This window comes from Melospiza georgiana, chromosome 6, assembly GCF_028018845.1.
Source record: "Melospiza georgiana isolate bMelGeo1 chromosome 6, bMelGeo1.pri, whole genome shotgun sequence".
Taxonomy (NCBI): Eukaryota; Metazoa; Chordata; class Aves; order Passeriformes; family Passerellidae; genus Melospiza; species Melospiza georgiana.
This window is the reverse complement of record NC_080435.1, coordinates 8,624,167-8,646,543: the sequence shown is the minus strand read 5'-3', so window position 1 is coordinate 8,646,543 and position 22,377 is coordinate 8,624,167. Positions and strand designations below refer to the sequence as shown.

Genomic DNA, 22,377 nt, shown 5'->3' with positions numbered 1-22,377 from the left:
GGGCTCCCCACTCCCCTGCAGACCAGATGGGATCCTGACGATGCCCTGGTTGTGTTTGTGGGTAGGCTGAACTGGAGGGAGCAAGCACAGAGAAAGGACAGGGTCTGACTAGATTAGGGCTGTTTCAATCCATTTGTTTTCAAATGCACCATGTTTGGTTTGGGCCATGTGGGGTTTGTTTGATAAAGGAAGAGCCATCCTAATTGAATTCGCTGGGTCAGTGGCAGTTCACCCGAGGGGGAGGGCAGGGACTCTGCTGGGGGGATCTGCTATTTGACAGGAAACTGCACGAGCTTGGCTTTTCATCCTGGCAAAACTCATGGGACTCATCCCCCAGTGAGCCTCACGTAACAGTGGGAAGCCCAAGACCTCAGAGACTCACTGCATTACAAAGGCCTTTGCCTGATGCAGGAGGATAAAATGAGCTCAGGTTGAGCCTCTGAACTGCTGGTCCAGTTTTGGTCATGAGGAAAGGACCAAAGCTGGCTGAAGAAAGCTCCTTAGGCATTTCAGGGCCAGTCCCTTCCCCTTGCAAACCTTAACAAGAGGAGTCTGGGGAGCAGCAGCAGCCCCCCTTCCAGACTCCCTTAGCACAGAGGCTCTGTATGCCTGCACCAGTTGTGAAGAGAGTGAGGAAGCGAATGGAAAAAAAATCAGGAAAATAGGGAAGAAGAAAATAATTTGTCTCTACCACAGACTGGAGATGGCATTACTATGACTAAAAGCAACAAGTGATGCAAATCATTATTTTAAAAACCCAGACAAATGAGAATAGCGTCTTTCATTTATCTGCTGGAAATTGCCACAGGCTATGTTCAAAGGCAAAATCTATAACTCTGCGTGTGCATTCTAGTGGGGAATATTCCATCTGCCCCAGTAACCTTTCTTAATAGTCCCCACTGGCTTCAGGGGAGGCTGGCAGCGTTCACTGAGCACAGCTCTTGTCTGATGTGATTGCCCTACAAATGGGAGGCGAGTGGAGAAGCAACGGGGAGTCCCTAATTACTTCCACAGAATATAAATCCATGATGGTTTTGACAGCTTCTGGAGCTGAGGGCAGTATCCCACTGCCTGGCACACCTCGTGTCAGAGAACAGCTGGCTGCAGTCCCACCTTCATCAACAGCACCATCAACACCCCAGGAGGAAAGGACAAAGTGGGAACATGTGAACAGCGTGACACTTGATGGAGAAATTGCCTATTAGCTATAGCAGTTCTGACCTCATGGATCCTGAGGCTCTGACACTACCTGGATTGCAGTGAATAGCTCTGCCTTTCCTACTTGGCCTGTGATTTGTGCTCAGTTCCCAATGCTCCTGTGAAAGGCATGGCCTCACACGTGTGGAGAGGCTGTCTTGCTATTGTACTATCACACTCGAATGTGAAGATGTTGGTCACCCATTCCTGAGGACTCAGCCTCATTAAAGTGGTGGATAAAATTCATCTTCAGGACAAATCCTGGAAAATGGCATGTCATAAGTCTGTACTCCTTTTCCTCCTCCACAACTGCCCTTTATAGTCATCCTGCTAAAGGAAACAAGCTTTAATGAACATGCCTGATTGATGAGGAAACCCATTGTGAACAGAGAAACAACATTTCCTCCTGCCTGCTTTGGGAGCTGTTACATCTTCCTCAGGTACACTGACATGTTCCAGTGCAAATATGCAGGTAGCAATAAATTGCTTTGCTGTAGTTTTATCTTGAATTCAAGGAATATGTTATGACAAAGAATTTGTGTCACCTAACAGTGTCTGCAAGTCACTGTTGAGACAAAACTGCAGTGTTATACAGTCATGGAATGGTTTGGGTTGGACGGGACATTAAAGATCATCTCATTCCATCCCTGCTGCCATGGGCAGGGATGCCACCCACTGGACCAGGTTGCTCAAAGCCCCATCTCACCCGGTGTTGCACACTTCAATATGTGCAGCAAATGTAGCTGTATGTAACAGGCCAGTATCTGTCACAGAATCATGGAATTGTTTAGGGTGGAAAAGCCTTTTAAGATCATGATGTCCAAACAAGGCAGCAGCATCAGGCTGGTACCTCCTGTTTGGAGGGCACTTCAGTGCTGTCCTAGGAGCTGTTTCCAGGTGACAGGATTAATGGTTGCTGGAATGTGAGATCAGGGTGCTACAGGAAGAGGGACTTGCCATTGTTCTGAGAAAATTATTTTAGTGACATGTACTCTCTAGATACAAACAAGAATGCTCATGTCATCCATGTACGTAACTGATCTCTTGCCTTTTTTCCTGTAATAAAGGATTATTGCTAAATTCACTGACCAAAATTATACTGAACTACTGAATCCATGCAGCTTCTTGAATATGTACATAAATCTCATTTAGAATCACAGAGTTTGGGCACATCTCTAATGTGGTGGAGTTGCTTTAGTCTTCCCTGAAATGTGGCTTTCTTTGAGCAAATCACAGTAGACCAGCAAAGCAGTGTTAAATGACACTCTGGCAGGAAGTAAAGAGGATAATATTTCACTGAAGGAAAATTGCAGGAAGTCAGTAGAATGTCTGTTATCTTAGCTGGAGCTGGCATTTGGCCTGGTTACTAAAGATAACACCTTTTTTTTCCTCCAAAACTTGTCATTTGCTGCTTTATGACCAAGAATTTTGATTTACATCTCATTCAGAACACCTCCAGCTGCTGAGCATCACCAGTGCCAGGGGGTGACTCCAGGCTTCTCCACAGCAAACAGAAAGTTGAATTTTTCAGCCCTCAAGATGAGGGACTAGTGTGAGTCTGCTGTTTCCACAGGCAAGAGAAGAGTAGCAGGAAGGAGGGCAACCATAATTGCAGGCTGAAGAGGTGAGCACAGGGGAGCTGGGATTGCTACAACCACTACTGCCAGACACTTGAGAGAGATCAGGTAGGTGACTGCTGCATCTGCTCTGAATAACCCTGACTTCTGTCTGAGCAGCCACAGCCACAACCAGCCTGCCTTTGCAGAGCTCCCACAGAGACTGAGCAGGCACCGTGGTGTCCCTGAGCACATTGCTGTCCTAGGCAACTCTGTTTTCTTCTTTCTGTGACTGGCACCACAGTCAAGTTGTGAATTCTCATCTGGCATAAAAGAAAATATCATATCTGACTCATAGCAGTTGTTGAGATCTGGATTTGTTTTCCAAGACCTAGTCAAAGGTAGATGCTCCTTGATTTCCAAGGGAAGCAGTGAAATAGGATCTAATGGGACTGCTATCCCCAAAGGATGAGTAGAAAATGTGCACATTGATCAGCTGGATGCTTCTGATAATTTTTAGCAAGAATAGTAAATAGTTAATTTTCTAAATTGTCAATTATGGAAGGAGGTGTGTTTTGTGAAATGTACACTGCCTGTCATGCTGAGCACTAAGCAAATACCACTCTTGCTTCATAAATGGTTGATGGGGTTACCAGGAAAAGTTACTTGTCAAGGGACATGCATTTACTCTACAGCTTGGAAAGTAAAAAGGGTCTATCTCCAGCTGATGTTCTTGTAAATCGATTTGTGACCAAGTCCCTGCTGACTTTGACAGGCTGTGATGTGAACCTGCAGCTTCTATTGGTGGCTGAGGGAAGTTGCTTCATTTCTACCACAAAAATCTCTACTGACCTTGACAGCAACTGATCTTGGATGACTGATAACAAAGAGTTTAGAACTAGATGTTTTTCTGTTTGTGTATTTTTGTTCACGCTCCTCTTCTGAACTCTTTTCCTCGTTTCCTTGAACTTCTCTCTCTCTGTGAGAGAAGTCATGCCAAAACGTCATGTGTGCATCTGGGAGGCTTTCCAGCTTGCAATTGCAGAAGTGGGTCAGTCCTCATCCGTGCACATTTACAGTCTTTAGCAGATGCCCAGGCACTCAGCACAGCACTGGGAGAACTTCAGCAGTGCTGTCATAGCCTGTTGCTCTCAGAGGTTCACAGTATTGCCAGCCAGCATTAACTCTTACATTTGTTCTCTCTGACTGTCTGTCTACAGAAAGAGATCTTGTAATGATCGCCCGGCTAAGGATGAATTATTAATTTGAGATGCTGAAGGAGATTTGTGTCAGAGCCCAGCTTTGGATGGGTGACTTGCACAGAGCTTAAAAGCATCTCTATCTCATCCCCCTGCCTCATTCTGCATTCTGTGCCATTTCTCTCACTGCCTCAGGGCAGAATGCTTCAGAAAGTTGGAGTGGGAATATTTTTATTCATCCTGTTACATGAAGTTAATCTCGTGTAGCAAAGCAGCTGTGTAATGTTTTGTATTAAATCTCATGTCTTCCCTTGGGTATGATTAAAATTCAGGTGAAGGGTTTCTTTAATTTTATTTTATTTCCCCCCTCCCAGGGTTCTCAAGGGGCCATTAGGCTTCATTCTTAATAGCTTGCCATCCCCTTGCCTCTGCTCGTCCTGCTGCACACACAACTGCACTTGTCTGACTGATGAAGGGTGAAGGCTCTTTAGTGACTTGTGCTCATGCTGCACATTAGTGAAGACATTCCTAGCTCAGGTGAAGGGATGGCTGCTCCCTGGCACATGGAATAAAGCCTTGGTTGGCAAATTCCCTATTTGCTTGATTATAGCCCTGAAATACAGCAAGTCCCAGCTGGAAGGAGACCAGCTGCTCTACCAATACCCTGGGCTTCCCAAAACTATTGCTTCATTTCAGTGGCTGCTTCCAAGAAAGGCAGAGTTCCCATTCTCATCCTTTCTAACGTGTCATTATTTTTGCTTGCAACAGAGGGATTTGCCCCCATTTGTCAGTTTAAAGAGGCAAACCTCTTCTGACTTTTTGTGACCCCCATTCCTCTACTTTCTCTCTGCTTTGTATCTTTACCTGTAGAACCAAAATGAGACCACCTGGAAGAAAACATAGAGACCTGATAGTGAGGGAGGGCTATCACAGGGATACACAGGGGAAAGTAAAGAATTCAAGAGCTTCAGAGAACACAACAGGGCTGGAGATACTGAGAGAAAATGAGCCTAGAGAAGTGGAGATGAAAGCAGGAGAATGAGATGCACTGAAAAGGAGGAAGATAGACTGGGTTGTGTAATGCACAGCAGGAGCTAACCTGAGGGCTTGCACCACTTGTTCCACTCTGCACCTCTTCTAGAGCAACTGGAATCATCTTAAAAGCAGTGCTGGAGAAGTGGTTTGGGAAAACTCCTGTTTCCCTCTAAATTCCCTAGTCTTGACTCTGCTGTAGAAGATTTCAGGAGAATCCAGTTAACAAATTCTTAAAGCCTTTAACTTTCACAGCCACGTCTGCAATTTGATATATTGGCCAAGAGGATCAGAAAGTGCCAAAACATGACATGAAATGTTGCATAGAGGGCCTGCTTACATCAAGAGAGAAGTGCAGGAAGGCCTTTGCCAGGCTTTCCACAATTCTCATGTTTCAAGGGCTTGGTGGATTCAACCTTTTAGCGGACTGTAAGTCTACAGGACTAGTCTTGTTGATCCTTCAAACAGAATCTGGATTCTGAGTCCTTCACTGAGGGTAGCTCAGAATACAGGAATCAAGAAAATGATTCTTTCCTCTTGCTTTGCAAGCTTTTGTGATGTATGTACAATAAGTTAAATGCAGTAGGTGACTGAGGGCTACTTAGCTAAGAGAATGTGTCCTTGGCATTGTTTCATTGAAATCAGTCCAGTAAAACCAGGGGTGAAATTGCCTCCAACATTTAATAAATCCACAGTTTATCTCTTCCTGATAGGAAACAGCAGCTAATAACTCACAATGTTGTTTAAAACATTCATAGCAGGAATCAGTCAGATAAGTGACTCCCATAGTTCCAACCTGTGTTCCATGGTGGTCTACAAAATTCCACATTTTAAAGCTGCAAAATAACATTATTTGTATAGCAGTTGTTCTGACCAATGAGTGCCTAGCCAATGAAAGGATTTTCATCTTCAGATAAAGAAAACTCACATTTGAAGTAACTGACAGAGGTGCAATCAAGTTTTGATCACAGGTTAGGAGCCCTAAATTCTAGTAAATCTAATCCTACTGCCCACTTGGCGAAATCACTGCATATTCCTGGCATTCATTTGCTCTCACTTGTAAAAACGGAAGGCTGATTAATTAGTGCCTGGTGAAGGGTTCCCAAGGACCATTAATTTTATGACTACATTTTTAAAAATAACTGATCTTGCCCTAGTACCGAGTCAGCCTCAGTCCCATTATGGAGCATTCAGGAATTCCACAGCTCCCATACCCCGCATGGCTGCTCTGTTCACTTACCAGCTCCCTTTTGTTGACAGAAGAGCAGGGCTGCCTTATGCACAAGTGCACAAAAGGACTCTTGAGATCGAGGAAAAAAGAAGCAGAACTTGTGCAGTTTTGTTCCTGCCCTCACTGTGTGTATGCTTGGAAGGGGTGTGAATGACAAGTGAAAAGAGGTCTGCAGAGAAGTACTATCTTTTATTATAGAAAGTAGCATATCTGAGATGATATGAGATGATATGAGATGATGAACATATGTTCATCCCAGTGTTTAGGCATTGGGCAGTCCATTTTTTTGGATGTAATAACATTCTATTTTGTGTGATAGTGGGAAAAGCATTAGGTCCTTCCATGCCCGAGGTCACTGTTTCAGCAGTCTCCCGGCTAACCTGGCAGTGCCCGTGTAAACTGAGCTCTGCAGAATGGGGATCAGTTTTGCTGCAGAACCCCGTGCTACCTCCTTCCACCTGAGGAGGGGAATGCCTGCTTTGGAGTTCTGGTGATGTGCTGTTTTATTTTTCTCCTTAACCACGTCACACGTGCTTCAGCAGAATTTTCTTGGATAGGACCTTCTCCCAGTTCCAGGGGAGCTATCACCACTTTTCTGGCTAGGGATTCCTTTCCACATATAGACATTGGAATCCTTTTCTTCAGCTGGCTCTCTGGAGGGAGTCATTTGGGGAGAAGGGAAGCAGTGAAATAGTTTGATGAATGGCATCGTCTTACATCCCCCAGGAGGATTCCATATGTTTTTAGCAGATGTTTAACATGTTATGGCAACACAACTGGCTGTGTTGAAACAAATTGCAGGGTGACCATCTAACTGTTGTCAGAAGTGAAGTTTTCAACACTTCCAGCTCCCCCCTGGCAGTTACTGCTGCTTTCTGTAGATACCTGTGAACTACATACCACATTTTTGACAGGAAAATTGTGAAGAACTTTAACTGTCCAACAAGGTGTTATTTAATTGGAACATCTCAAGGAACAACAAACCCTGAAGCTATTTTTGTTAGTTTACCTATATTTTTTTTCTTTTTTAAAGGAGAAAGGTGGCTTGTAAAATCTTATGAGAATAAAAATAGCTTCTCAATTTTAGTGTCATCTGGAGCTTTAAAAATGCATTTGAGCCTCCTCCCTTTGTGTTATAAGAGAGATGCAAATGCCAAGAAGAGTCAAAACATTTGAGGATAGATATTTGTATGAGTAAGGCATTTGTCTGTGATCCAGGATCTCCCAGCTCATGTCCTGGAGCTGACACAGACCTCTAGTACTTCTTCAGCATTCATTCTTCCTGCTTCAATTTCCTGTTTGTAAATGGGGATGACTGTTCCTCTGTGTTTGTCTCTCTTGTCATATTTAAACACGTAAAGAACTGCAATTCCTGGTACAATGGGGATCTCCATTTCGCTTTTTTTTTTAGTGAAAATTACTAAAAAGTCTGTGAGAAACAGTTAGTTTCCATAAGGTTTCAAGGAGCACAGGAAAATCTCAGCTGCACATTTCAGAGGAAATGTGAATGCTGAGAATTTTCTCAAAATATACATAGTTGGAAATCTTGATGTTTTGGTTTAATCTCCATTTTAGAAAACTTCTGGGAAAAAAAAAAAAAAAACAAACCAAAACCAGGATATTTTCTGGGTTTTTTCTTCCCCAGTGATTTACAGCTTTACCTGCTGTTAGCTGTGGAAATGGCTGTCATCTTAAATATGTTCATTTTGCCTTTAAAGTATCTCTTCAATGCTACAAATTAAAATTATTACAAAGAATTCTCTTAACTGAGGTTTTTCTGGGCAGAGTCCAAAGGTTTGTTCAGTCATTGCTGCTACAGTTTTGAGTTTAGGCACTGCTGCCAGTTCCTTTGTGTAATCTTACAACTTCAAAGACAAGGAAAGAGAGAGGTGAGCATGAAAGCTTTTAGGAAAATTATGTCTACCTATTTGAGTATCTCAGTGAGCATAAAGTGTTGTTCATGGGTTGAATAATCTTAAGAGTAGCATGTCTCTTGCCCTGGAAGCCTGCTTCCAATCTTGTGGTCTGTGGGTCAGAAAGACATGAGGAGGTGATATGTGTAATAATGACAAAATATGATTTTTCACTTCAGAAAAACATGCATGTATGTTACCATGTGATCAAGTGAATATGAAAACAAAGCTGGGAAAAATAAATCTGTAAATGAATATTCAAAATGCAGCTTAGTTCTTGATTTAAGAAACAAAAACAAAAACAACATGGCAAAGGGAGGGCCTGTGATTTTTTTTTTTTTTCCTCCAGAATGTTAGCTGTTGCTTGGATAAAAATGATTGGGATATGCTGATATTGACAAAGAAACCAACTCATAAACAATCTAGATTCAGTTTTCCCAGCTGAGCCTGGGAAAACAAAACTGGGTTGAAAAATACACTGGCAAGGTTTTAATTATGATTTTAATAATGAAGCTTGAACAAACCTCTCGCTACCAGTACATCAACTGCCCCCTCATGCTGTTTTCCCATGCCTGATGGAGGGGTCCTGGAAAAGCAGTCTGATGGCAGACGAGAGAACATACTGATCAGTGTAACTTCAGTCAGCACTATAAGTGCTTGACATTTTGGAAAAACAAGGTCTCTGACTTTGCTGTCTTCATCTGGGAGCAGGTGATCAGTTTCAGACAGTCAGTTTGTCATCCTAAGCTCTTTGTGGCTGAGACCTTGTTTGTTTTGTGCTCTCAGAAGTGCCATTCAGTTTCATGGCAGAGTTAATAACACTGTGTTATTTCTACTGAGCACAGATTGCTCCTGGAATGTGCTATGGTTATCTGGAAATAGATTGGCATTCAGGTTCCAGCATGCAGATGCCAGAGAGTTTCCTTCTGCCCATCTGTCTAGGCAATGAGCTGGGCTGTGTGTCAGTCCGGCTCTAGGAATCACAGCCAAACTGGATCGGGGTTGTGTTCCTGCTTTATCTGCCTTCACAGCAAATTGAGAAAGGCATTAGTAGAAATACTGAGACAATAATAGGAAAAGAAAGAGAACAGTCTGAAGGCAGAGGAAGCAGGAGGAAAGCTGGGGAGGCCAGGGAAGGAAGGGAACAGGGAAACTGTGAAGTTGAGAACTAAGATGTGAATCACAGAGAAGAAAGCTTTCATAAGTAATGGGTGAGTTCTGTGGAGTGAAATTTATCTCAAAATCCATACAGTTACACCTGTGATGAACCTGCTGTGATTTGTTCATGGTTTCCCAATATTGCAGTTTCTGCTGCTGAAACTCAAGCCTATCAGAAGTGTAACAGAGAGGCTATTTGGATTGTGATACATATGATGTAATATTCAAGGGACAGATCCTTCAGACAGTGGGAGGGCTGCAGCTCTAGGCCCTTCTGAAATGGGAGAAAGTGACTTTAGTGTTCTGGGCTAAACCATGGAACTCTTTGCTTGTTCTGATTTCCAGTCAATAACCTATTTATAAGAAAACAAGCAAAACAGCCCTCTCACATGTTGGTCTGTCATAAAATTGGCTTTATTCGAGGTTGCTGTTATACTTAAAGTTCACAGAGGATATACTACATTCTTTACACATAACAAAGAATGTAAACCCCAGCTTTAAATGCAAAACTCGGTTCAGTGCTGGCTGGGATTCACAAAGCAATTCCTTCATGACGGTGCCTCGGGAAGCTAATTTTCAATAGTGGCCCCTTAAATTGCACAGTTGAGCATGTAAGAGCACTATTGTGTCTATGCTAGCATGTGGAAGATTTGAAAGCTGGGGTCACATATAGTTGACTTTTGTTCATTTACAAAACAGTTTCATAGAATCAGGATGGAAAACAGAAAACACACACAAGTCTTTGGATACATCACCCTGCACTTTTTTTCCCCAAAATATTAGAGTAATGATGTCACTGGAGAGGAAAGGGGTGGCAGTTGTTGGAAAAAATGCCAAGAGTGTCCCTGATGAGGAGAAAATCTTATCTGTAGAATCTGAGGCTATTTAAAATGGTGGTGTTCCCATCAGGACCAAGCCCAGCCAGTTACTGGAAACCCTCCACATGAGGTCTGAGCATTAGGCCCTAAAACAAAGGTAAGTGCTGGACAGCCAGACAGATGCACACACTCTTTCATGGTTTATTCACTGGTACAGCAGAATTTCTTGGCATGTGGGGTCCTGCAGCAGTCCCAGACAGTGCAGGGGTACACGTGTGAGATTGTTATGGAGGTTGCAGGGGGAGGACCAATGGACACAATTTGGCAGGTCTGTAGAGCAAAAATGCAATCTTTGCCTGAAAGAGCTATGATCTGCTTCTTAAGGGGCATGGCAAGCCAGCCTCCTGGAAAATAGCACTGTGAGTCCTTTGCAAAGGAATCAAATAAGGAACAAGGCTATTACCTCGTGTCACACTGTGTCTAATAAAGAAATGGAAATCCCCTACTCTGCCACAAAGACCAAGCAGAGCTAGGATCATGCTGTGTGACACAAATAAATGAATAGCAAAACAGAAATGGAAAAACATGGGCCCGAACATTACAAGAAAATATCAGACCCTGAAATGATTGCCTGTCTTAAGCAATAGCCTATAACAAAACATACGCTTCAAATACAGTCTGGTTGTGTAATCTAGTTTTGCCATAACACAGAAATAGATTTGGGACCATAACTGTTACATTCTATGTGTATCTCCCTATTTTTATTTCACATCAGGAAATAAAAGAAAGCCACTGCCAACAACTATCTGCACCTGGGGAGCCTTGTAACTGTTCATTACCAGATATATGGGGCATTAGCAGAGATTATGCAGGGATGCTGGCACATCTATTTTTCCCTTGCACTGCACTGTTAGACATTCCTGTTTTCTCTTGTTCTTCCCCAAAGCTTTGAGGGTGAAAATCTGCATCCCCATCTTGCAAAGCATCATGAGATAAGCAGGGTTATCAGCACCAGGACACCTCTGTATATCACTTGCCCTTGTAGGATTGTTCTCTCTGATGTTGTATAAGGATATAATGTCCAATTTACCGAAGTCCAATTTACTAATCCTGAGCTATTGATTGTTATTAAGAGTAACAGTGTTACTTCTGCACTCTTTTTACTCTCAGTTTCTTTTGCTCCAACCTGGTAAGGACTTTGTAAGTATTAGGAACAGTGAAGAGTAGTTTTCCTAGGGGATAATTGAAATGAACCCCCTTGGGGATTCCCTTGTCAGATGCTGTTGGACATGAAATACAGTCACTCTATGTGCAAGAGCAGTAAAAAAGATGACCTCTTCTAGACAGTTATCTATTTCTATGGAATTTGTAGCTGTCAAATGCTATTAAATTTTTTTGACAGGCTCAGAAGTTATCGGTACGCACACACAGCACACACCACACAACGGCACAAGCCTTATTTCCCTAGGCTTTTCCCATGTTGCAAACATAGGCTCTTCCTTTGGTTTGATATGCATTTTGGAAAGGCTTCCCAGTCCCTCAGTGTCATCCTTTGAAGTTTCTTCGGCAGATCTTTGAAGGCATTTCAGCAGCTCTCACTGAGGTACCGGTACACGAGTGACCTCTCTCCCACCTCCCAGGTCTCCTCCTTTGGCGTCCCAAGGATCCCCCCGGTGCATCAGATGTTACCGGGGTCACCCTGCAGATGAGGAGCAGGCAGCTCTCCTTCCCACCGGCGCCTGCTGCCAGCTCAGCGGGCTCGGGGCTGCTCTCGGCTCCCAGGTTAAGCTGTCCCTGGGCCGGAATTCCTGCACCCCGAGCGGCCGAGACACGGTACGGGAGGGACGAGTCACCCCGGGCTGTCCTTGGCGGCACCCGGGAAGTTTTCGGGCCAAGGAGAAGGCAGACGAGAGGCACGGGCGGGAGCGGCGGAGCGCGGGCCGGGGCCGAGCCGTGCCGTGCCGGGCCGGGCGGGGGCGGAGGAGGGGGCACGGCCGGGAGGTGGAGCCGGCTGCGCTGGCGGCTCCGGCGCTCCGCGGCTGCGGGCACGGGGCGCGCACGGCAGTGGGAGCCCAGCGCTGCCGGGAGCCGCCGCCGCTCGGTCCGGCCGGTCCGTGCCCGGAGCCGCCGCCGCGGGAGCCGCCAGGTAACGGGCGGGGCTCCCCTCTGGTGCCCGCGGCCCCGGCGCCGCTCCGGCTCGGCGCCCAGCGCCCTGCCGTGCCCCGGGGCGCTCGGGGTGCCACGGGGGGCTGCTCGCACACCCCGGCGCTGCGCTGTTCCCTCGGGGCGGGAGGGTGTGCGGGAGCGCCGCGACTCCCGGGGTGCTGGGCGTGCAAGTTTGCGGGGCTGAGAAGCCAGCCCAGCCCAGCCCAGCCCAGCCCAGCCCGCCAGCACAGCCGGCACGGGGGCCGGGGGAGGGCGCCCCGGCTGCCCCAGCCAGCTGAACTCGCCCCGCTGGTAACACCTCCCCGGGGTCGGGCCTCGGGAGCGTCTTGGGGAGCCTCTGAGCCTGTCCTCGGTGTTTCTGTGTTCTGCTGCCTCCGCCCGGCACCCTTCCCTCCGGGATCCCTCCTACGGGCGAGACGAGCGGAGAGCCGGGGAGCGCGGAGCCGTGCCCGGAGCGCCCTGCGCCGCGTCTGTCGCGGCTTGGGGTGTGCGCCGCCCTCGACATTCGGATGAGGAAGGTGGGACGGTTCCCCGTGCTTTTCACTTCAGCCCGGGCTGGGAGGAATTTTCTCTTTCGCACTTTGCTGATCTTCCATCCCTCTACCCTGGGTCAATACCCGCTCTTTAATAGAGATTTGTAGCCGCAGCAACATGTTAGCGAGGTACCACATGGGGGTTTGGCAGCTGAACTAGGCACTTCAAGTTTTGTCTTAACTTTTGTATTTAAAGGTTATAGTGAGTGAGTAAATAGCATTTCCATATGTGTTGTGCTTGGGCGGTTTTCTGTGAAGTATGTTTGGTAATCATAATTTTTTTTTCCTCTAGCACTTCTCTCAGCAATTAGTAAGCTCGGCCTGATAACTGTTTGTATTTCTATAATAAGAGCAAATTTGGACCCAGTTAATAGACTTTAGGCACATAATTCACTGAATAGCCCGTGGCTACCGAAGCTGGTTGGGCAGAAGTGTGCTGGAGACGATTGTGTGCCTGACAGGGTACATGGTAGTTGTGACCATGGGCTCGCCTTGGACTTTTGCTAGTGGGTAAAAAGTTGGAGTTGTTAAAGAGTTGTCTTAGTTCAACAGGATGTATGCAAGTGTTTGATGGATTCTACCAGTGAAATGCTTATTTTGATACTCATTGGTTTTGTAAGGAGCAGTAGTTGTTCTGTCACAAAAGTATAGAAACAGAGTAAACGGTAGGGATGTCATTTGGAGAAATGGGTACTTTCTTTGGGGTTTTTTTTGTAATTTGGGGGGAATCTTTCAAATTCGACCGTGTAGCATAATGTAAATATGCGCTTCTTTATCATCTGCTTTCACTGAAGTATTTTTATAGTATGTTAAAATGATTCGAATGTTTGACCCTCCTTGGAAGGCAGTTAATGTTTCTGTATTTGTTGTGGCCGAGGTACAGCTTTTGTTGGCGCAGGCTAAAATACCATGTGATACAGTTGCCACGAATTCAAGCGTAGCGGGGTGAGGAGAAAGGAAGAGCTTTAACTTCTCTGAGACGTTGCGGACCGCCAGCAAAATCCGCACCAAAATCCCAGCCTCTCTGCAGGGCAGGGCTGTGCACAGCTCGCCCGGCTCCCCGCGCTGTGTGAGCCTGCGAGATGCGCAGGTGAGCGCGGAGCTGCTCCCCGGCAAGGGGCAGAGCCCGGGGGAGCCGCGATCCGCGGGGCTCGGGTGGGAGATGCGGAGGCTTTCCACGAGAGGGCTTTCTCGCCGTGCCCTGCCAGCCCCTCCGCTCGCTCCGCCGCACGGATGGGCTCGGGGCTGGTTTGAGCTCGCAGGGTGTTTCAGATTTCCTTTGTAAATTACGGGGAAATCCCTTTATTGCCCCTGAGGTGTAAGGATAAGACATCCTGGGAAGAACACCAGTCTTCAGTTTCCAGGCTCCCTTAAAACTCAGAACGATCCCAACAAGTTAATTCCCCCACAGTGGAAACCGAGAAGAGGCTGAGTGTGTTTCTCACAAAAGGGGAGAGAGGTTAGAGTGTTTGCATCCTCGTCGCAGATGATGGCAACGGAGTACTCTATCCTGCCGTGATCTCATTTTTGGCTGCTTTAACTTCTATTCTACTTCTCAGGGTGGGGCTAGGGGAAAGGGAAACGGGAATCATTGTGTGAGTGAGAAAATGCTATCTGTAAATCCTTTGCCAAGTTGTCTGTGTGTTAGTTCAAATAATTTCACACGCACAGCGTTGCAGGTCTGTTTTAAACGGCAAAAACTGTGTCTGTGACTAGTAATAATATTGCAGTTCATAAAACATGAGAAACATCTGTTACTGTGACTTCAATTTGTTTCTCTCTCCTTGGAATAACCGAGTTGACAGCTCAGTCAGGTTTAATGTCCTGTGCTAAACCTTTGGTCGTGTGTCCCACGGCTAATTGTGACTCACAGAATCAATAAACCCAGCTCCTGCTTCTCTGCAGCGCCTCAGCGGGGGAGTGGGAAGGGCTTCAAATCACAGCAGCAGGCCACGGGGGACAAATGTGGGTTTTTGCAAAGCTAGGCCTACCGTGTGCCCTTGCCCCTTTCAGTGCAGCAGAGCTGGCTGGGGTCTCGCTGTTAGGGCTGAGCAAGGGAGCGAGATGGTCTGCACTGCTCTAGGGGCAGTGTTTTCCCTCATGGCACCTTTTGTCTTGCCTTAATCTATCCCAGGTTGGATACTGTAGGCAGTTGAAGCAGAGCCATCTCATGCTTTGATGTGTGTTTATTGGCTTTAGCATCTCATTCCCTTGCCATGTTGTTTTTTGGTTTTTTTGTTTTTTGTTTTTTTTTTTAAGCTGGGTTGCTCTCTTTCCACCCCACCTCCCCAAACAAAAAGAATTAGAACAGAGGCAAAATGTGAATGAAGCGACTTTGTATTTTTTTTGTGAATGGATTTTCTTGCATTGCCCCTGCCTTCCTTGCTGCCTTCTGCAAGATCATTTCATAATTAAAATATTATGACTGTGCTTATGGTAGCCCTTCACTCGTGGCAAGGATCCTAATTTGACGTCAATGAAAAAAATAGTAGTTTCTGGCATAAGGGCAGATGACATTTCATCAGCTTGTGCATGACCATTTTTTTCAAACCACAGTGCTAAGACCATATGGACAGATAATGAGTTTAAGCTGATAAACAGCTTACAGATTTGCCCAACTAAAGGACTTTCTTCCTAGAAAACACATTTTCCTTTAAAATAAATAATGAAGTTCCTGTGTTTTTATTTAATTATCTTGAGTCCTGTCTGTTCTCACCAGGCTGCAGGAAAACAGGCACAACAGCTCTGGGGACAGAAGCTACTGGATTTATGGGCCTGTAGGTCTTAGAGGAGATGAAGGACTTGAAAAGAAAAGTTCAGATGCTACAAAATCGAGGCCTAAGGGGCCTGAGGTATCTAAAAAAAGCAGATGGTGGTCCAAGTTGTATTTAGAGAGTTTCCTGAGGTAGTGCATAGTTCTTGACATCTTGAAGATGAGTCATTGCATGAGGTGGTAATAGGTCTGAGGTCTGTTTGGGAGTTATAATTAAAACAGATGGATATCTATACTCCTTGCTAACCCTGTGAGGCTGCTGAAGCAGTCCTTGTCTGGGAATACTCTTGCGAGACAACCCCTGCTTTTACTTTCTCAAGAATTTCTTACTCATTTCAGGATGATTTGTTTGTTTGTTTAAATTAATAATTGACATCAATAAAATAGATCCATTTTTCTTGGGTTTTATATGGGGGAAAACCCCACAAGTGGTACAGTGAGAGTTGAAAGTACCTTGTTTGGGAAGGGGTGGTCTTTAGTTGTCACTTTAAAATAATGACTCAAAAGCAAGCAGTGTATTTGCATGAGAGGGCAAAGCCTGTGTGTTCCTCCCTCAAGAGGCATAGAAATGAGCTGTTTCAGATCTGAAAGTGCTCATTCCCTTTCAAGCTGTTTCTTATGTGTTCTCTCCTTTTCTTCTTCTTTTTTTTTTTTCCCCTAGAAAGAATTATTAATTTTAACTGGAAGTGGCAAATGAAGGAAGAAAATAGTTGCACAGAAAAATCAGTACAGACAACTCCATTCTTTCTTATGCTCCTTAGTCCTTCTAAAACTTTAATGTTTTGTGTTGTTCTTTCCCTTCACACTGTCCACTTCTCAGCACTGGGAAGATGATTGGGTTTTAATTGTATTTCATTTGAGGATATGTTCCAGATAGCCAGAGCTTAGCTTTCAGATGGTCACTGCAGCCTCACTGGTAACTGATGTGGCAGCCAGGTTCTGTTTGGTCCTACCTTGGCTCATGACTGCACAGTTCAGCATTCCACTTGGGTCCATTCCTTCCCCTACACCTACATTTCTGATTTTCTTTTCACTGTTCTTTCAGTCTTGAGCTTCCAAACTGTTGAATGAGTTAACCCATCTCCTGGGAGTTTCAGGGGATGAATTCAGTGCCCACCAAACAGTCCATGGGTCTCCTCCCCGTCCCATCTCTTGTCTTGGAGCATTTAACAGCTGCTTTGCTGTTTATTATTTCTGCAGTGGTAAATATCTGTCATGGGCTAATGCAGTGTAAATCTTCTGAGACTGAAAGAAGTGGCTATAGGAAGGCAGTGCGTTGATCTTTTTGTGTTAACCACACCATCTGCTAAAGCAGTTTGTCAGCATGTTTTTACTTATTTTTGCACAGATAAAATTTAAAGAAACAAGCTATTATTAAGATGTTTTGCTCTTTCAATGGGATTTGCTTCTGCACCTCTGCCACCTTCTGTTCTTTACCAATGGGCTGCCCTTCACTGGTCTTCCTCAGAGCTAGAGGCAGAGAGTCTCACCGTCCTGGCGAGCTGTGTATGTGCAGGGTGTTTTGGATTTGGATTGCCTCTGCAGGTGTCTTGATACAGGAAGCTCTGGGTGACCCAGTGCCTGATCTGAATGCTTCTTTTCTAGTGGACTGATATGCAGCTAATATTGTATGACAATTGGGAGTAGTCATGTGGTGTCAATTTATCCCCACCAAGCTAATTTCGAAGAAAACCATAACCAGTATCTTGTCATTGTCCTCAGAGGTGTTGGAAGTGGGGTTCTGACTGCCTGGATTTTTAGTAAGGATCTTTATTCTGCACAGGAATCTTCCTGACTGTGTAGCCCTTCCCACAAGGACTCCAATGACTGATAAGTTTCTGGTGGTTCTTGTGTTTGGGGCTTTATTTATTTATTTATTGCTATTAGGATCTTCCTTTTGTTATGTATTTACTAAATAAGCCTGGTCTAAAATGGATTTCCTGTTTCTTGAGAAATAAATTAAAATCACTGTAAATGAGTCAGTTTTTAAACTCAAATGGAGTTCAGATTTTTTAGACTAGTCTATCACTTCAGACAGAAAGACGGGATGCTTTTCGATGAAATAAGTCGTGCTGAAACTGAATCTCATCTGTGTGCTTGATATTACTTGGTTATCAAAATGCTGCATTATTATGTGAATTAGGGTTTAGGTCTTAGTTTGCTTAGTAGCTCAGCTTCTGATCAACCATGTTTCTTTCATCTCTATTCCTGCTTTCCTTGCCCTCATTTAGTTGGTGCATGGCTGCGTTAGAGGAGGACTTTGTTGGGTCATCTGTGGTGCCAGCATGATCTGGAGTTTGCCCTGATTGCTCTTCTGGAAGCAGTATAACCATACCCTCCTTACTGCTGTTGCTGTGGTGTTACTGTCAGGAAATAACCCTTCGAGTGGTTGTTGGTTCCAGGGAAGTGGAACCAAACCAAACTGCTAATGTGAAAAGTTGTGTAGTACAGCAGAGTTAATAACAGCTCTTATATTTTGAGCTGTAAACAGCTTTAAACACATCTTATGCCATCCCAGATGTCTGGAAAGCCCACAAGACAGAGGACTGGAATGGGGTATGGGACCGTATGGTGACTTGTTGGCTGTGGGTCAGTGGCACAGCTGGGCAGGGGCTCAGGAGCTTAGAGGCCCTGGCTGCAGCTCGGGTTCTGTATATTGTGCATGACTGCTGTACTGACTGTTCCTGCATCTCTGTGCTGCTCCTAAGGCTCAACACTGAAATTGTAATGCTAGCAGCTTTCTTTTCATGGCCCAATGCCCAGTTTGAAGAAGGGTGATTTTGGTCATGTTGCTAGACATACGTATTTATGGCCCTGTTTCATCTGTTGAATTTAATCTGTTGGGGTATTTTTAACATTATTATGGAAACAGTTACTATATTTACTCCTTACAGAAAGCTCAGTGTAAGACAGTCTATGAGGAGAGTGTTCTAGAGTAATAAATATTGCACTAAATCATCGTGTCTACACTTCTTCAGGAAAATGGCCCAAATGAACTGACTGGCATTTTGCCTGTTCCTGAGACATGGACCTCACAGGGCACTGAACTGGAACACTCTATGCTGGGAAAGCAATGATAGAGCTTGTTCTTGGCACATCTCGTTTTCTTGTGGAGTGAAAATAAACCAGATCTTCTTGTACAGAGGGATCTTGTGCCTGTACTGGACTGCTTTCTCAGGCCTGCTGAGAACCTGTTTCCCATGGAAATCTTTGGGACCTGTGGGCATCTTTCAGATGAAGTCCTCAAAACCTGTTGCCAGTATAAATGAGACAATGGGATTTCCACTGAATGGAAATTCTGTGGATTTTGGAGTGGGAGTCACTGTCACTGTTGATGTGTTTATTTCTGTAGTCATTTAAAACCGGAATGTGTTTTAATGTTGGTCTTGCTGATAAAAATTGATGGAGCTTAATGGTGATAATAATGTCTTGGGTACAACATGGACATGTTTGAGAAATGATGGCGAATAAAGGATTGAATGTCTCAGAATGTCATTGAGAGGGGTGAACTTTAGATATGATGTATTTTTAAACTGCTGACTGCCCTTTTTTCCTGTTAATGTCAGAGGGGATTCTCAAAGCTGCTTAGGTTGAGGCGCTTATTTTGTGTTGATCAACAAAACTTTTCTTTCTGATGGGAGTATGGCATGTAACATGAATCTTCTAGAGTTACACTAAGCTGTTTGTCAGAATAAGTTACAGGGAAAACTGAGAGATAATTCTGGAAGTGCTTGAGGCACAATGCTCGAAGCACCAAAAGATCTCTTTGCTTTGGCAGCCTGAGAGTTGACAATGTAATACCTTGCTGATGTGACAAATCACTCTGGGTTCATAGGATTGGAAAAAACCTGCAAAACTGGTAAGGATTTCAGCTTACAGTGATGCTTTGTTAATTAAGAACTGTTTTTCTTCTTTTAAATGTTAAGGGAAACATCAGTCAGGAACAGCATTCTGATGCGATTATGAAAGAATAAGACTTCCAAGAGGCTGGCTGGATTAGCTAGATTTTTTTCTTTTGTTTTGTGTCTTCTCTGTTTTTTCTATCTCCTCACTGTGCTGAGGGGAGCAGAAGGTTTCAGGCTTTTCAGTTTATGTGTTCATATTTTGATACTGCAGTGGGGAAGGTTTGGCAGGAGAAGAGTCGGAGTTAGTTTAAAAACATTAATTTTCTTTGTTAATGCTGCCGCAGATAGTTCCAAGTTTCAGTTTATAGAGGATTTCTTACAGTATTTCTGTAATGTGATGCTCTTTGGGAAGTGCTTTGAAGCTCTGCACTAGCCTTGGGGAGCAGAGGGCTTTGGGAGGGGGGTTGGACTCTCACTCCCAAGCGCTATCACGGATTTTAGTGCTCAGAACTGAGGTGGGTGAATGCCAGCATTCCTAACATCAGCCTGCTGTACACGCTCCTTAGCTGTGGGAAAGTGGCATTGCTTTTCTGAGCATCTGTTTCACCAGCTGTGAAAATGAAGACAGTACTCTCAGCACTGGGTATGATGAACATTCTTGTTAGCTAATCTTGCTAAAGTGCATTGGAACTGTGAAGCATTGAGGGTTGTTGTTTGAAAGTGTGAAGGTTTAAAATGGTGTAAGCCATGAGCTTGCATCTTTGTTAGGGAAGAGAAGTATCAACTGGGAGACCTTTGGCAACAGGCAAAAAGGGTTTGTGGGAAAGAGGAGAAATTTGCCTGTAATGGAGGGACATGAGTGAGAATTATGCCTCATTCTAACCATTTACACAAAATCTAAATTGATTTATTTGGAGCTTTTTTAAAGCACCTGTCCAGGGCTGGATTTTTCCCTAACACCAGTTGCATTTCCTTCTGCTGTTTTTTGCAGCCCCCCTCTCCTCCACACACTTGATTTTTATGATCAAAGCTCCATTCTTTAAAGATATGCCAATGCCTTGTAATAATGCTCAGAAGGTCCCCTATGGACAGCAGTTCTGATTAGACACTGAAGAATTCTTTAATTCTCTTCATACTTATTAATGCTAGGAGCATTGTGCTGATAAAAGGTGTGGCTTTTCTTCCCATTGCTGTTACTACTTTTTCTTTGGCTCCCCTCCTCCCCAGACACTGCACTTATTCTTTAAGCTTTCACATTTTCTTGTCTTGTATAAAGTTGGTTCCTTGGTTCTTGCTTTCAATTCATTCTTTTATCTTCTACAGCACTCAATGAATGCTTAAAAATAATAAATATTAATAATAGGGCCCTTTGAACCAGCAGGTTCTTTGCAGCTTAAACTCACCTTTCCCTGCTGCTTATCCCCTATTAGAAGTTGCTATAATCTGCAGATTGTAGCTGTAATAAGTTCTGAAGCAGTGGCTGGGTTTGTGACAAGCATAGGATTATAGCTCCAGGTGGGGAAGCGGCAGCAGGAACAGAGAACCTCAAAGGCACAAATATGTTGTTCCAGTTGAAATATTCTTAGCAATAAAGGAAGAGAAGCTAACAAAATTTAGTGTGGGAATAGAGCTATTTATCTAGGTTTCCATGGAGTGTCAGTGACCTATATAGGGTAATCCTGTACTGCACATAAAAAAATGCTGTGTTTAGAAGCAGAAAAACATTCTTTCTGGAGGACACATATTAAGAAGACTGCACCTTTGGAGATTCTTTCAAGCCATTTCATAGGAAGTGTCTTTAAATCAGCAAGACAAACTATGGCATACATCTGTGGTATTACTGTGTTTGCTTTGAATTCCTTGTAGAGACAGGTTTACTACTCCTTAGAGCTGCAGAAGAAAAAGATGCTGTCTGCCCCTGCTGAGTAAAATTGACTGCATCATGTACAGCCCAGGCTCTAAAGCTTTTGCTACACACACACAGGCACATGCTCTTTTGGATATCAGCAACATTTTTACAGCCCCAGACTAAGGAATGAATAAAGTAAACATGAACAGAGAGCGTGAGGTTTTCCCACCATACCTCCTTCCCTCTGTTCAACAAGGGAAGCTACTGGAGTAGGAGAAAACAGCACAATCCTGAGTTGGCAGGGCAAATTTCATGAAGCTTTATTTGCTTCTTCTACCCCATGTTGCAGTGGCCCTACTCAGGAGACAAGCTGTTCCTAAGCAGAGCATCTGCTGGGTTGGTTAATTCCAGGCTTATGTCTTCAGCAGGAACCACACTGGTTGCTACTTGAGGCTAGGACTTGCTAGGAGTCTTCAAGGAAACAATTTGCCTGCAGAAGATGCTGATTTACTGAAACCATTTCTGCTTTGTGGGAAAGGATTGGTCTCCACTCAGTTCTCCTGGGTGAATTTCTTGCATATTGGATAGAATTTCTCAGTCAAAACAGACAGGAGCCAAGTGGTTTGGGGTTTTCACCTATGCTGTCACAAATCCAAAACAGGGTCCTGAAAGCAGCTTTCCTACATGCCAGAAATACCAATCCTAACCACAGAACTGCTGTTCTAGAGCACATGTGTTTATGTATGAAGGATTCCAAGGTGTATTCCAAGTTTTTGTCCCTATGTGAAACTAAAAAAAAATATTTCAAGTCTCAAAAAATGTGGTTCCCCCTAAAAACTGAGTTCCTATCCAGGTGTCCTTGTGTCTTCTTCAATGGTCTTACTGTCTTTCCTCACTGGTTCTGCAGGTTTGTGTCTCCCCTGGATGTGCTCTTATGGAGTGGAGCAAAGAATACCTGGAGACCCTGGCAAAGCAATCAGCTTGTCAGTGACAGGAGGGGAAAGACTGACCCTGAAGCACTGCTGGTGTATTTTGTCAGGGTCGAGGCTGTACAAGGATATATAACTCCTAAACCACTGCTGCCTCTGAGGAATATTATTAGAGACT

General features: G+C 44.4%; 1 protein-coding gene across 2 annotated transcripts in view; it reads left to right on the top strand.

The window, feature by feature from the left end:
* The first annotated feature begins 12,174 nt into the window (after positions 1-12,174).
* Positions 12,175-22,377, top strand: part of TSPAN18 (tetraspanin 18) — a 119,439-nt gene continuing 109,236 nt past the window's right edge. The window contains exon 1 of one of the 2 annotated variants that reach the window (XM_058025684.1): positions 12,175-12,250. The gene's annotated coding sequence lies outside the window, so the exon portion shown is untranslated. The remainder of the gene's footprint in view (positions 12,251-22,377) is intronic. The other variant, XM_058025685.1, reaches the window with a different exon arrangement.